The sequence below is a fragment of the Theobroma cacao genome, chromosome 7 (genome assembly GCF_053813885.1).
Source record: "Theobroma cacao isolate CCN51 chromosome 7, ASM5381388v1, whole genome shotgun sequence".
Lineage (NCBI taxonomy): Eukaryota > Viridiplantae > Streptophyta > Magnoliopsida > Malvales > Malvaceae > Theobroma > Theobroma cacao.
In genome coordinates, this window is record NC_142645.1 from 12,457,867 (window position 1) to 12,472,324 (window position 14,458).

General features: G+C 32.3%; 1 non-coding gene across 1 annotated transcript; it reads left to right on the plus strand.

Annotated features, from left to right (window-relative positions):
• The first annotated feature begins 8,384 nt into the window (after positions 1-8,384).
• On the plus strand, positions 8,385-8,491 carry LOC148761701 (small nucleolar RNA R71). The gene has a single exon (XR_016027775.1). It is a non-coding gene; the product is annotated as a small nucleolar RNA R71 (small nucleolar RNA).
• Positions 8,492-14,458: the final 5,967 nt, after the last annotated feature.

The following is a 14,458-nucleotide window of genomic DNA, read 5'->3' on the forward strand; positions in this document are numbered from 1 at the left end:
CTAACGCGCTCCATTTTAGCTCTAAATCATCCCATTCTCTCTCCAACATTTCTAACCATTAAATATCAGCCAATAACCTTCTAAAAACAACAAAATCAGCTCACTCCCTTCCTCGGAAAATTCGGCCAAAAATGGGACATTAACTCGGTTAATTTTCTATTTTGTTTTTCTATCACGTTTAATCGTTTTTCATCATTTTCTCTTCATTTTCCTTAGAATAAAATCAATTCATCATCATTGTACAGCATTGAGCATCCAGCCAAGAGTGGGTATTGTGAAAATTTAATGATTTCTTGCCCAATTTAATTTCTAAACACATTTAACTAACTAAAACTATCAATTTAACTAAAAATCAAAACCTAAAAATTTTAATTTCTCTCCCCTAGAATTTCGTCCAGGCCTTGATATCACTTTTTGATCTCTCTCCTCAAGCATGCTAAATGGAAATAAAGGTATAGGAAAGGTAGAAATCAAGCTAAAATCGAAAAATCTTACCGTTAGACGCGTAAACGGGTGAAAAACGCGAATTTCCCTTTGAATTTTCTTGTTTCTCTTTGGTTTTTCTTTTTTTCTTCCTTTCCTCTCTATTTCCTCTCTTCTTCTTCCTTATGGCCGGCCAGCACTCAAAATTTGGGTTTAAATGGGCTGACTTTTCATTAAAATAATATTATTTCATCAAAAAAATGCCACGTGTCACTTTCCCATTGGCCCATTTTTAAAATTTCATCCATTTGTTTCCAAATTTTCACCATACACTTGTCCCACATATCCATAGCTTAGATAAAATTCTCAGACTTATCCAAAGTCTCGGTAGAGTAATTTTTGAAATTTACACTTTTGCCCTCATAAAAGTGAAAAATTACATTTTTGCCCAAAAAACTGAAAAATTGCCCATAGACATATTTTTCATCCCTTATACTCATACCATTCTCCAATTTGTCAAATTTGATCTAAATTCTCTCAAAATCTCAAATTTTGTTCGTGGGTGGAAAAATTACGATTTTGCCCCTACACTCCAGAAATCACCAGAATTAAACTTTTTCACTTCCTATCATTAAATTATACTCCAAATAGTTAATCTTGGTCAAAAATTTCACTCCATGATCAAATTATTATCTTAGGTGGCAAAATGACGATTTTGCCCTTGAATATCAAAATTTCCAATTTCACCCCAAATTAACCCTCGAACTCTAAACAATAATTTTTTTAGTCATTTCTTGACTATAAAATATTAAATTTCATCCTACAATTCCTATTTGAACTAGTTCGAGGTTAAATCAACTCAAGTGTACCATTAGGTACAATATCGAGTTTCGTCTATTCTTAGGTGCTTTTCCTAGCATAATAACATACTACTCAGCGCATGTATGTCATGACATGTTTTTATAGGGTCGGGTTTTACAAGCATGTTATTACCCTAAGAAAGTCCCTAAGAATAGACGAAACCCAGTATTGTACCTAATGGTACATTTGAGTTGATTTAACCTCGAACTAGTTCAAATAGGAATCATATGATGAAATTTAATATTTTATAGTCCAGGAATGACTAAAAAGGATTGTTCAGAGTTCGAGGGTTCATTTGGGGTAAAATTGAAAATTTTGATGTTAAGGGGCAAAGTCGTCATTTTGCTGCCTAAGATAATAATTTGATCATGGAGTGAAATTTTTTACCAAGATTAACTATTTGGAGTATAATTTAATGATAGGAAGTGAAAATTTTTAATTTCGGCAATTTTCGAAATATAAGGGCAAAATGGTAATTTTATCGCCTCAAGGTAAAAACCGTAGTTTTCACCACCCAATACTTGTCAAAATCATAGGATTTATTTATTTTTGGTATGAATAACTATGGTATTTTAAGTGGTGAAAAATTGAAGTTTAAAGGATGAAATTTTAAAAACGGGCCAATGGAAAAGTGACACATGTCACTTTTTAATGATTTAATATTATTTTAATGAAAAGTCAGCCCATTTAAACCCCACATCAGGTGATGGCTGGCCATAAGGAGAGAACAAGAGGGAAAATAGAGAGGAAAGGAAGAAAAGAGAAAAATCAAAGGCAAACTAGAAAATTCAAAGGGGAAATCGCGTTTTTCGTCTGTTTACGTGTCTAACGGTAAGATTTTTCGACTTTAGCTTGATTTCTACCTTTCCTATGCCTTTATTTCCATTTAGCATGCTTGAGGAGAGAGATCAAAAAGTGAAACCAAGGGCTGGCCAAAATTCAAGGGGGAGGATTTTGGAATTTTTAGGTTTTGATTCTTAGTTAAATTGGTAGTTTTAGTTAGTTAAATTGGTAGTTTTAGTTAGTTAAATGTGTATAGAAATTAAATTGGGCAAGAAAGCATGAAATTTTCACTATAGCCACCCTTGGATGAATGTTCAATGATGTACAATGATGATGAACTGATTTTTATTCTAAGAGAAATGAAGAGAAAATGATGAAAAATGGTTAAATGTGATAGAAAAATAAAGTGGAAGATTTACCGAATTAATGTCCCATTTTTGGCTGAATTTTTCAAGGAGGAAAGTGAGCTGATTTTGGTGATTTTAGTGAGTTATTGGCTGATATTTAATGGTTAGAAATGTTGGAGAGAAAATGGGACAATTTAGAGCTAAAATGGAGCGCGTTAGCAATTTATCGGGTAAAGTGCCAAAAATAGGTTAATACCGCGTTTAAGCCGTTTTAGGCTATTACATTTCATACCATGCATTAGTATAGGATTTAAGTCAATTATATAGTGATTTAGCATCAATGTGGTGAATTGTGTAATTTTTGCTATTTGTTTAGGAGGAGAGGCTTCCGGTAAAGGCAAGGAAGTTGTACTTGACGAACAGTGATCGGGGCACCTAGAAAGCATTTAGTTTGTACAAACGGTGAGTAAACCTATTATTATTGTAAATTATCTAGAGTTTATTTTTAAATGCTCTTTATGTATTTTATGAAACGAAAATGAGATTAAAATGGGATTTTTGATGTTTTAGAAATAAATGTGACAAATAAATATATTGTGTTGAGTATCTCAAATAAAAAAGTTTTGATTAGAAAATTGAGTAATTGGAGGTTGCCAATTATTTTGAAATATATATTTTCCTATCAATGGCTTATGATATATGTGTATATGTGGCTATATTTTATAATTACACTGGGAATTTATGTAAGCTGTCTTTTACTATGCAAGCTGGGTAAATAAATAAAAGCCACGTTATACTGTTGAAATTTTATTAAAATTGGTGGGTTTAGTCACTACAGTGACGGGTTTTCGTGGACCGCCTATTAGAGGGGCACGGTAAACCCAATTGCATAGTTACTCCGATTGTAGAGGCGAGGAGGGTAACTCTTGGGGTAGTGTTAGAGTTCACTTCACGTCGAACCCCCACGTGAATGTGTAACTCAGCCAACGTCAAGGAACGGCTTGTTTTCAAAACTAACAGGTGTTTAACATGTAAATATCTTAACAACCTTGGCGGACTCGGTTAGATGCCTCGACCAAGGTATCCTAGAGGACTAGTTTTGGCTTGAACCCTGTTTTTAGTAAAAGTCATAAGCCTTAACAACTGTTTTGGTAAATTACAAATATTTTATAGTTTAAGAAATAAATTGAAAACCTTATGAAATGGTTTGGGATTTGTTGTTTAAATTTACCTCCATTTTACTCGCCTTTAGATATTTATGATAATGTCTGTTTACTCATTAGGATTGCAAAATCTCACCCACCTCCTTTCCAAATATTTCAGGCCTGTGGTAGCTTGCAGATACCCGATTTTGTCGAGGATTCCAGTTGACCCCACTATCTCACAGATAGTAGGTTGCTATCACCAGCACTTGGTGTACTTATGGGTCACTTGTCATTGTAATTATTATTGTACATTATAACTTTGTAAATTATTGTATGTATGAATTTATTTTACTTCCAAGTTACAAAAGATTTCTTACACGTGTTTTTATAAATATTATTTTATATAAAATACTATATTTTAATCAATATTTTGAATAGTAATATTTGTCTATAAATCCTTTTAAAAATTTATCTTTTGATTTATTTGAGCCGAAAACGACCGGTAATTGTTTAAAATGGAATGTTTAACAATGATTGCCCACAGGAAAGGAAAGAAACTGATATGTAAGCCTTGCTGGGTTTCGGTTGGCATTTCGGGTAATAGTGTCAATCGGGATGTCGCGGCAATTGTCATGGGTCCGAGGGAGGTTCCGGGTCGTGACATAACTTATTTGGAGACATGCCAATTGGGGTTTTGTAAGCGGTCCAATATGCCCACAATGCATCATCCAATCTTCTTGCCCAATCCTTTCCTATGGGACAAACCGTTTTCTCCAAAATTCTCTTGATTTCTCGATTGGATACTTCCACTTGACCACTAGTTTAAGGATGGTAAATAGTTGCAACCTTGTGTTTAACTCCATATTTTGCAAGAAATGCATCAAAATATTTGTTGCAAAAGTGACTCCCCTTATCATTGATAATTGCCCTTGGAGTGCCAAAACGAGTGAAAATATTCTTGTCGATGAAATTCATCACCACCTTGGAATCATTGTTAGGAAAGGCTGCCGCTTCAACCCACTTGGAGACTTAATCTACAGTAAGCAAGATGTATTTGTTGTTGTATGAAGATATGAATGGACCCATGAAGTCAATACCCCACACATAAAAAATTTCTATCTTAAAGATGTTGTTAAGAGGCATCTCATGTCACCTTGAGATATTACTTACTCTTTGGCACATGTCGCAATGCAAAACAAATTTGTGAGCATCTTTAAATAATGTAGGTCAATAAAAACTTGATTGGAGGACCTTAGCAGTAGTTCTTATTCCTCCAAAGTGTCCTCCATAATCTGAAGAATGGTAATGGTGAAGCACGCTTTGAGTTTCTTCCTCAGGGACACAGTTTCTAAATATCTGGTCTTTACACTACTTAAACAAGAAAGGTTCATCCCAAAAAAAATTTAAAATCATGTAAAAATTTCTTTTTTTTGATGAAAATTTAAATCAAAGGGAAAAATATTACTTACCAGCTAATTCATGAAATCAGCATACCAAGAAAATGATTTCTTATTAACTTGAAGGATTTATTCATTAAGAAAAGTCTCCTTGATTAAGGTTGAATCTTTACCTCGAGCTTCAATCTCTAATCTTGAGAGGTGGTCTGCTCCTTGATTTTCTATTCTTTTTCTGTCGTGAATCTTTAGATCAAACTCTTGTAGCAAAAGAATCCATCTTATCAATCTTGGCTTAGCATCCTTTTTGGCAATCAAATATTTGATAACTGAATGGCCAGTGTACACTATCAGCTTTGTCCCTAAGAAATAGAAGCGAAATTTGTTAAAAGCAAAAACAACAACTAAGAGACCCTTTTCCATTGTGATATAATTTTTCTATGCCTCATTCAAAATCTTGCTATCATAATAGATGGAATGAAAGAGTTTGTCCTTCTTTTGTCCCAAAATAGCTCCCACCGCATAATCACTTATATCACACATTAGTTCAAAGGGGATAGTTCAATCGGGACTAATTATGATAGGTGCAAAAATTAATCTTTTCTTCAATTCATCAAAAGCAACAAGATAGTCATTATCAAAGTTAAATGGCACATCTTTTTCCAATAAATTGCAAAGTGGTTTAGAAATTTTTGAAAAGTCCTTAATAAATCTTCAATAAAAACTAGCATGACCTAGAAAATTTTTAATAACTTTGACATTTATTGGAGGTGGTAGCTTCTCAATTGTTTTAATTTTTTCTTTATCTACCTCAATGACACTACTAGAGATCTTGTGGCCAAGAACAATACCTTCTTGCACCATGAAGTGACATTTCTCCTAGTTGAGCATCAAATTGGGTTTATTCACATCTTTTAAGTACCCTAGCAAGATTTAGAAGACAATAATCAAAATTATTTCCAAAGACAGAAAAGTCATCCATAAATACCTCCAAACATTGGTCCACCATGTCTGTGAATATGGCCATCACACATCTTTGAAAGGTGGTAGGTGCATTACATAGTCCAAATGGCATTCTTCTAAAAGCAAAGGTGCCATAAGGATCTGTAAAGGTAGTCTTTTCTTGATCTTCAGGGGTAATAGCAATTTGGTTATAGCCAGAATAACCATTTAGAAAACAATAATATTCCTTACCAGCCAAACGATCCAATATTTGATCAATGATGGGAAAGGGAAGTGATCTTTATTTGTAGCTTTATTAAGCTTGCAGTAGTCCATGCAAACTCTCTATCCAGTCACAGTTCTTTTTGGAATGAGCTCATTATTGTCATTGGTAACAACTATCATCCCCCTTTTTTTAGGACCTATGAGCTAACATAAATAGAATAAATTATTCCAGCATCCAACCACTTGATGATTTCTTTCTTGACCGCTTCTTTCATGATAGGATTCAATCTTTTTTGTTGTTCAATTGTGGCTTTGTGATTTTCCTCAAGAAGAATTCTGTGCATGCATATAAAAAGGCTAATTCCCTTAATATCATATGTGGTCCACCCTACTGCTTTCTTGAATTCTCTAAGTGTCCTCAATAGCTTCTCCTCTTGCATGTTAGTAAGAGAAGCAGAAATAATAATTGGAAGAGTAGAGGATTTTACAAGAAATGCATACCTCAACTGTATGGGTAATTGTTTGAGTTCCAAGGTAGGTGGTTCTTTAATGGAGGGTTTTGAAGCAAGCATCAAAGTAGCTGAAACATCTAAAGACTCAAATTGATGATTAGTTTGAAGTCTAGAATAAGCATTTAACAAATTGGAATATTCAATAAATTCATCATCATCCTTGTTAGATTTAGCAACTAAATATGCTTCAAGAAGATCATTGTGATATTCTTCTAAAAGACATCTTTTGTAAAATCATTTACCACACTCACAGAAAAGTAGTCAGCTCACCTTTTTCAACATTAATTAAGGCTCTAGTAGTTGCCAAGAATGGCCTTCCAAGGATGATTGGAATTTGCCTATCTTCTTCTATGTCAAGAATAATAAAATTAACTATAAAAATAAATTTGTTTATCTTAACAATAACATCTTCAATAATTCCCCTTGGGTAGACATAAGAGTGATCATCCAGTTGCAAAGTAATAAAAATGGGTTTACATTCCCTCAAACCAAGTTTCTCAAAAATTGACCAAGACATTAAATTGATACTTGCACCTAAATCACTTAAAGCTTTTGCAAAAAATAAATTACCAATAGTGTAAAAGATTATGAAACTACTTAGATCTTTGAGTTTTTGTGGCAATTTATTTTGGAGAATTGCACTACATTCCTCTGTAAAGGAGATAGTTTCAAACTCACCTAGTTTTCACTTTTTAGAAAAGATGTCTTTTAAGAACGTGACATAGCTTGGCATTTGTTCCAAAGCTTCAGCAAAAGGAATATTTATGTGTAATTTCTTGAAGAAATTGATGAACTTCTAATATTGCTTTTCAAGCTTTTACTTTTAAAGCCATTGGTGAAAAGGTGGTGGAAGTTAGATGACTTGAGAAGTCCCTTAACTTTCAGCCTTTTCATTTTCTTTCTGTTCAACTTCAATTGATTTCTCACACATTCCTTCCTCCTTATCAACATGTTCATTCTCAGATTCAATTGCTTTTACATTCACCCTTTCAATTTCTTTTTCACTCCTTAAAGTGATTGCTTGGCATTATTCCTTACCTTTAGGATTGATTTGTGTGTCATTGGGTCAGGAACCTTGAGGTCTACTGATGATGGAATTTGCAAGCTATCCCATTTAGGTCTCAAGAATTCTCAATGAGGCTCCATAGCTTTGAATGATAGCATCATTCTATGATATATATTGCAAAAAAAACTTCTTCCATTTTGGACTTCGTTTTAGAAATTGGTGGTCTAGCTAATTATTGAAAACCAGGAGGCATGATGGGTTTTGGATTTAAAGGCCCTGCATTGTTGGTCCATGCAAAGTTGGGGTGGTTTCTCTAACCAGGATTGTATGTATTAGAATATGGATTATTTTTCTGCCTATTGAAGCTCCCCACAAATTGGACTAATTCAGAATTGTATGGACATTGATCACTTGAATGGCCATCTCCACACATCTCACAAACTACAAATGAATTTTTAACCACATGAACTCCCAATGTGTCAAACTTTTTGGATAGCGCAACCACTTATGCAGCTGCTTAAGCAGTTAAAGTGCTAAGTGCATCAATTTTATAGGCTCTAACAACTTTTCTCGAACCAAACCTTTCTAAAGGTCATTGATAATTATTTGAGGCCATCTCTTCTAACAGATTATAAGCATTTGCAGCATTCTTACCCATTAATGCTCCACCACCAGCAACATGAATTGTGGTTTTTATTGAACCAACCAGCCCATTTTAGGATGTTTAAACTTGCAACCAATCAAGAATCCCATAATGTGGACATCTTCTCAATACTTCTTTAAATCTCTCCCAAGCTTCATACAAGGATTCACCTTCAAATTGTGTGAATGAGGTAATATCATTCCTCATTTTTGCAATCTTAGCAAGCAGAAAGAATTTTGCTACAAACTTTGATCCAAGTCCTCTCATGTAGTAATAGACCCATTGGGTAATGAATTAAGCTAGCTCTTTACTTTATCCCTCAATAAAAATGGAAATAGTCTCAATCTGATAGGATCATCAGTTACTCCATTGTATTTGAAGGTATCGCAAATTTTTAAGAAATTCACCAAAATCACTGGGTAACCCACCAAAGTGGACTGAAGATTGAATCATCTAACTGTAAGCTAGTTTAATTTTTAAATTATTTAAAAAGAAAAACAGCATAATCCTGTAGTGCTCTATTTTCTTCAGGAACCATATTAATGGCATTGTTGCCATTGTTGTTGTTATCCTTAGCCATTGTCTGATTTAAAGTTGCAACTTGCAAATTCTCCTTTCGATGTGTTCTAAAAGTTCTTTTCATCTCAGGATCAAAAGGAACAAGATTCAAGTTGTTTCTTCTTTACATACAATGACCAAAGATATCTACAACCAAACAAAAACAAATATTAAAACAAGAAAAATAAATTTAAAGTAAGACTAAATTGCTTGGTATTAATATTTGTAAAAATTTTAAAAACAATTCCCCAGCAACGGTGCCAAAAACTTATCAGTTAAGATTCTACTATGCAAGTATACATATCGAATAGATAGTATATAAGCAAGCAAAGTATCGATCCCACAGAGAATTGATCTAAAATTTTACTATGTACTAAAACTAAAACAATTTAGTTTTATCCAAATAATTAAAATCTGAATTCTAATCAAACTAAAAAACACTCAAGCAAAACTAATTTAATTAAAAATTAAAGCAAGAAGATAATTAGGTAAAAAGCAAATCAAACAAGCCTAGGATTACAATATCCCTCACACTTCATCTAAATCTTACCTCTCATCCTTAACTTATTTTAATGGGTTGAATTTCTAACCTAAAGTCCTCAATTATTTATAAGGGTCTCCCAACTCGTCTTATAAAAATATCTATTTTAACCAAAATACTATATCCCTATGTGAATTGAAATTAAAATAGACTGATTAAGTTCAGACTCTAAATTTGGCTACATATAGCCTATAAGTATATCCCTATCCTATATGCAAATCAATTAATATGATCATATGCTATCCAAATTCTAGTCTACACTAAACTCGATTTCACAAGTTTGTTTAGATTCCTAAATCAATTTAATTGGTGATTAGGCAATTAAAAACATTAAGAATAAATTAGAATAAATAATTCAATTCCCATTAAAGATAAGCAAGAAAAAGATTAAGAATTTAGATTACTTGTTGGTTCAATTGCAATCATAGAAAAAGAAAATTAGCTACACATAATTACAAAGACAAATAACATTATATAAATTTCAAATATTAAGAGCAACAAACAAAATAAAAGCTAAGAAAGAAAACAAAACAATTGAGTGCAGCTTGTTTCTCGAGTTTCTACCTCAACTTTCAACCTCTTGAATCTCCAAAAGTTGTCTAACCTAATGTCTCATAAAAATATCCTATTTATACTAACAAACTTAACCTAAAATCTCCTAAGTTAGCCTACTTATTCTAATTGGGCTTAAAAGTGTTATGAGAGGCCTAAATATCAATTGTCTACCTTAAAATTTCCATTCCCGTAATAATACACCTAGTCATCCTCTGATGTGATTTTCTCTATCTTCAATGCAAAAAAAGATAAAGTGATCTCATCAAAGTTGTAGCTCTGTCTCTTAGCTTTCCAATAGTCTATGAATCGCATGATTTGGAGTTCTGTAGCATGAGTTATGCTCAAAACACCAAAGCATATACAAGTAGACTTCTGGGTCTTTCAAGACCTTACTTTCCAAAATTAAGCCCAATTCCCTTAATTCCTACAAAAACATAAAAACTAATAAATAATAACCAAATTAAAGGAAATAAACATAAAATTATAATAACTCACTTAAAAATAAACTAATTATAAAAACAACTAAATTATAATTGAAAATTAAGTACTTAGCTAATATTTAATAATAAAATTGGACTAAAATAATTCTATAAAATATAATTATCAGTAAGTAAGAATCTAATTGCTTCTAATCTAGCTACAGGAGTAAAAGTTTTATCATAATCAATACCTTCCTCTTGATTGTAGCCTTGAGCAACTAACCTTGTTTTGTTCCATACCACATTACCCAACTCATCCATTTTGTTCCTAAATACACACTTGGTACGAATGGTAGGATGCCTGGTTGGCCTTGGAATTAAGGTCCAAACCTTGTTCTTTTCAAAGTGGCCTAGTTCTTCTTGCAATGCAATCATCCAACTTTCTTCCTTTTCAGCTAACTCAAAGTTCTTAGGTTTTGCTTTTGAAATGAATGCCATATATTCACAAGCTTCCCTTAGTTCTCTTGTATTTTTTACACCTTTCAATGGATCTCCAATGATTTTCTCTTAAGGATGATTTCTTATAAATCTTCAACATCAAGGAAGATCATTGTGCTTATTTTCTATTCTTTGTAAGTGTTCTAATGGTGGTTCTTTTTCATTTCTTTCCTTGGAGCTATCTTTATTATCTTCTTTGTTCTCCAAGCTCATTTTTTTTCATTCTCTTCTTAATTTCATCTGCATCATCATCATCAAGTACTACCTTTCTTGGTGCGACACTAGTTTCATAAAAAACAACATGAATAAACTCTTCTATAACTAAAGATCTTTTGTTAAAGACTCTATAGACTTTAGAATTTAGTCCATAATATAAGAAAATAGCTTTATCACTCTTAGCATCAAATTTTCCTAAGGTGTGCTTTTTAGTATTTAAAACAAAGTATTTACATCCAAAACTACTTAAGTGTGAAATGTTTGGTTTTCTTCCTTTCTAAGGCTCATAAGGAATTTTTTCAAATCATAGGCCTAGTGGAAAATTTTAAAAAATAGGAACCTGTATTTACAACTTCAACCCAAAAGTGTTTTGACAAATTGTTTTCACAAAGCATTGTTCTTGTCGTTTCCTTCAAAGTAATATTTTATCTCTCTACAACTCCATTATGTTGTGGAGTTGAAATGGCTGAAAAATTGTGAACAAAACCATTTTCACAACAAAATATTTCAAAATCACAATTTTCAAATTCATCACCCTGGTCACTTCTAATACTAATAATGGAAACCCCTTTTTCATTTTGCACTTTCTTACAAAGTTTAACAAAAGCATGCAATGCATCATCATTGTGAGCAAGGAAATACAACCTAATATACATAGAGTAATTGATAACTCTATGATATAGAGTTATTTGGGCTTAGTTTTGATAGTAATGGAGCTTAGGTCTTGTAGTAATGCATAGAAATTAGTAAGTTTTCTTTAATTATTTTAAATTAGTTAATTTAGGTGAGTCAATCTAATCTTAGTTAATTTTATGCTTAATTTGGTGTTAATGTGGTTAAGTGAGGTTTTTATTGATTTATTTGTGCTTTCGTAGGTATTTGATGAAAGAAGAATTTTAATGGAAGAATGAGAGCAATTTCGAGGTGTAGACTTTCACTACACATGTTTTGGTATTTCAACCATAAATATCTCTACAAAACTCCAAATGGAGTGATTCTTAAACCATTGGAAAGTTAATAGAAAAAGATACAACTTTCATGTTTAACACTTTGCCCAGTTCGGCATGGAAGGTGGTCAAAAATCATGTCCAATTTGATGCACTATAGTAGTCCTAGAGCAATTATGATTTCTGTTAATTAATTGGGCAAGGCTGCGACCCACATAGTCTGATGAGGAAATCCAATTGAAATTGACTTCTTTCTTCACCTAACTTGGCCTAACTTCAAAGCCTATAAAAATAACCTTTTGGAGGACTTTTAAGGATCGAAAAAGAGAACGAGACACCATATTGAGAGTTGAGATTCAACCCACAAAATTGTTGACAAAAGTCTCATTGGAGCTAAAAAGAAATTGACGGATTGAAGAAGATTTGGAGATCAAGAGTTTCACTCTTGGAGTTTCTTTATTCTTTATTTTTCTTGGTTTTGTTTCAATGTTTAAATTTTATTTGATGATGATGTGTGACTTGATAAGGAGCTACATTTTTTATCTAAGATTATGATTGAACTCAATATGTAGTCTGAATTATTTATCTCTCTTTTACTTATATTTGATTGATTTAAGTTGTTTATTTTATTCTATTCTTAATGCTTCTAATTGCCTGATTACCAATTAGATTGAATTGAAAACTTAGGTTAAACCTTGACAAAGGAGATTTAGGTAAACCTTGAATAGAATAGTGTATGATCGAATCTACTTAGTTGATTTGGTGATTTGATTTGCATATAAGGTAGACATACATCTATAAGCCATATGTAGCCAAAATTAGAGCACAAACTTAATGAATCTTTTTTCAATATAATTTGTATAGACATATAGTAAATCAATTGGAAGAGGTATTTTTATGAGAAACTTGACAAAAACTTGTAAATAATTTAGGACTCTAGATTAGCACTTTAATTCATAAAACTAAGTTAAGAGAGAGACAATAATCAGATGAAGTATTGAGGGACATCATAATCTTAGGTCTGGTAATTAAGTGAGTTTTATAAAATAAATTTACTATTTAATTTTAGTTTTAGTTTATTAGTTTTAATTTTTCTTTTTAATAAATTTAAATTTAATTATTTGGCTAAGATTAAGGTGTTACAATTTTAGTAATTATCAATTAAAAATTAATTCAATTCTCCATGGGAACGAATTCTATTTACTATTATATTACTTGTTAACGATAAATGCACTTGCGTGAGTAATCAACAACAAGTTTTTGGTGCAATTACCAAGGAATTGATTTTTAATTCTTTCTTGTTAATATTAATACCAAGCATTCCTAGTCTTAGTTCAAACTTTTCTTTTTATTTTCATATACTTTTGATTGAGGTGATGAACTATCGGTGGCCATTTGAACAACTTATGCCTAGGAGAGTTGTTAGTGATTATGCATTGGATGCAATCAGTGTTTTAGCTACCCAAGTAAATGCTTTGTCTCAAAAAATTAACACTTGGGTTGTTAATACTTTTCAAAGTCCTTTTGTGACATGTGAGTTTTATGGAGATAGGCATTCAAGTGATTGTTATCCAACCTATTATGAATCAATGCAATTTGATGGAAGCTTCGATGGGCAGCATAATAAGTCTTACTCCAACAATTACAACTCAAGGTGGAATCACGAAATTTTTTTATGGAGTAATGATCACGGTCCTACATATTCATCACAGCCTATTTTCCATAATGGTTTTCAATCACAAGTTAGAGCTCCAATGCTAGAGAAAAAGCCTTCAATAGAGGATATGTTCATGCAATTCATGCCAAAGATTGATACCTTCATGACAAAGACTGATGCCTTCATGATAAAGATAGATGCCTTCATGACAAAGACTGATGCCATCATTCAAAGTCAAGCAAAATCAATATGAAATCTTGAGACACAAGTGGGTCAACTAGCTATTGCCATCAATAATAAACCTCAAGCTGATGGAGATAAAGTAGATCAAGGAAATGCTTCCAGCAATCAAGTTCCAGATAAAGAAATTAGGCAAGAAGAGGAAATATCTACATCACCACAAGTCAAGCCATATGTGCCTCCCATTCTTTTTCTGGATATAGTTGAAGAGTTACCTAAAAAGTTTATAGCAAAAGTGCATTATTCAAGAAGAACTCAATTTGAGAAGTTAGATAAAAGTTAGCCTATTCCACCATTTTAGGTTAAGCAAGCATCAAATCTTGAGTTAAAGGCAGTACAACCTCATCTTAGGAAGAGGCTACTTTCACACCTCAGGCTTTTTCCATGCAAACACAAACCTCAACCAAAGTCAAACTCTTATTTGTTTAGTTATTTATATTTTATTTATTTATTTTCATTAATCTCTATTTATTTGTTTTTCAATAAAAAAATTCTCCTACAAGTGGCAATGAGGATGATGAGGATGAAGGTGAGGACTAACGCTTC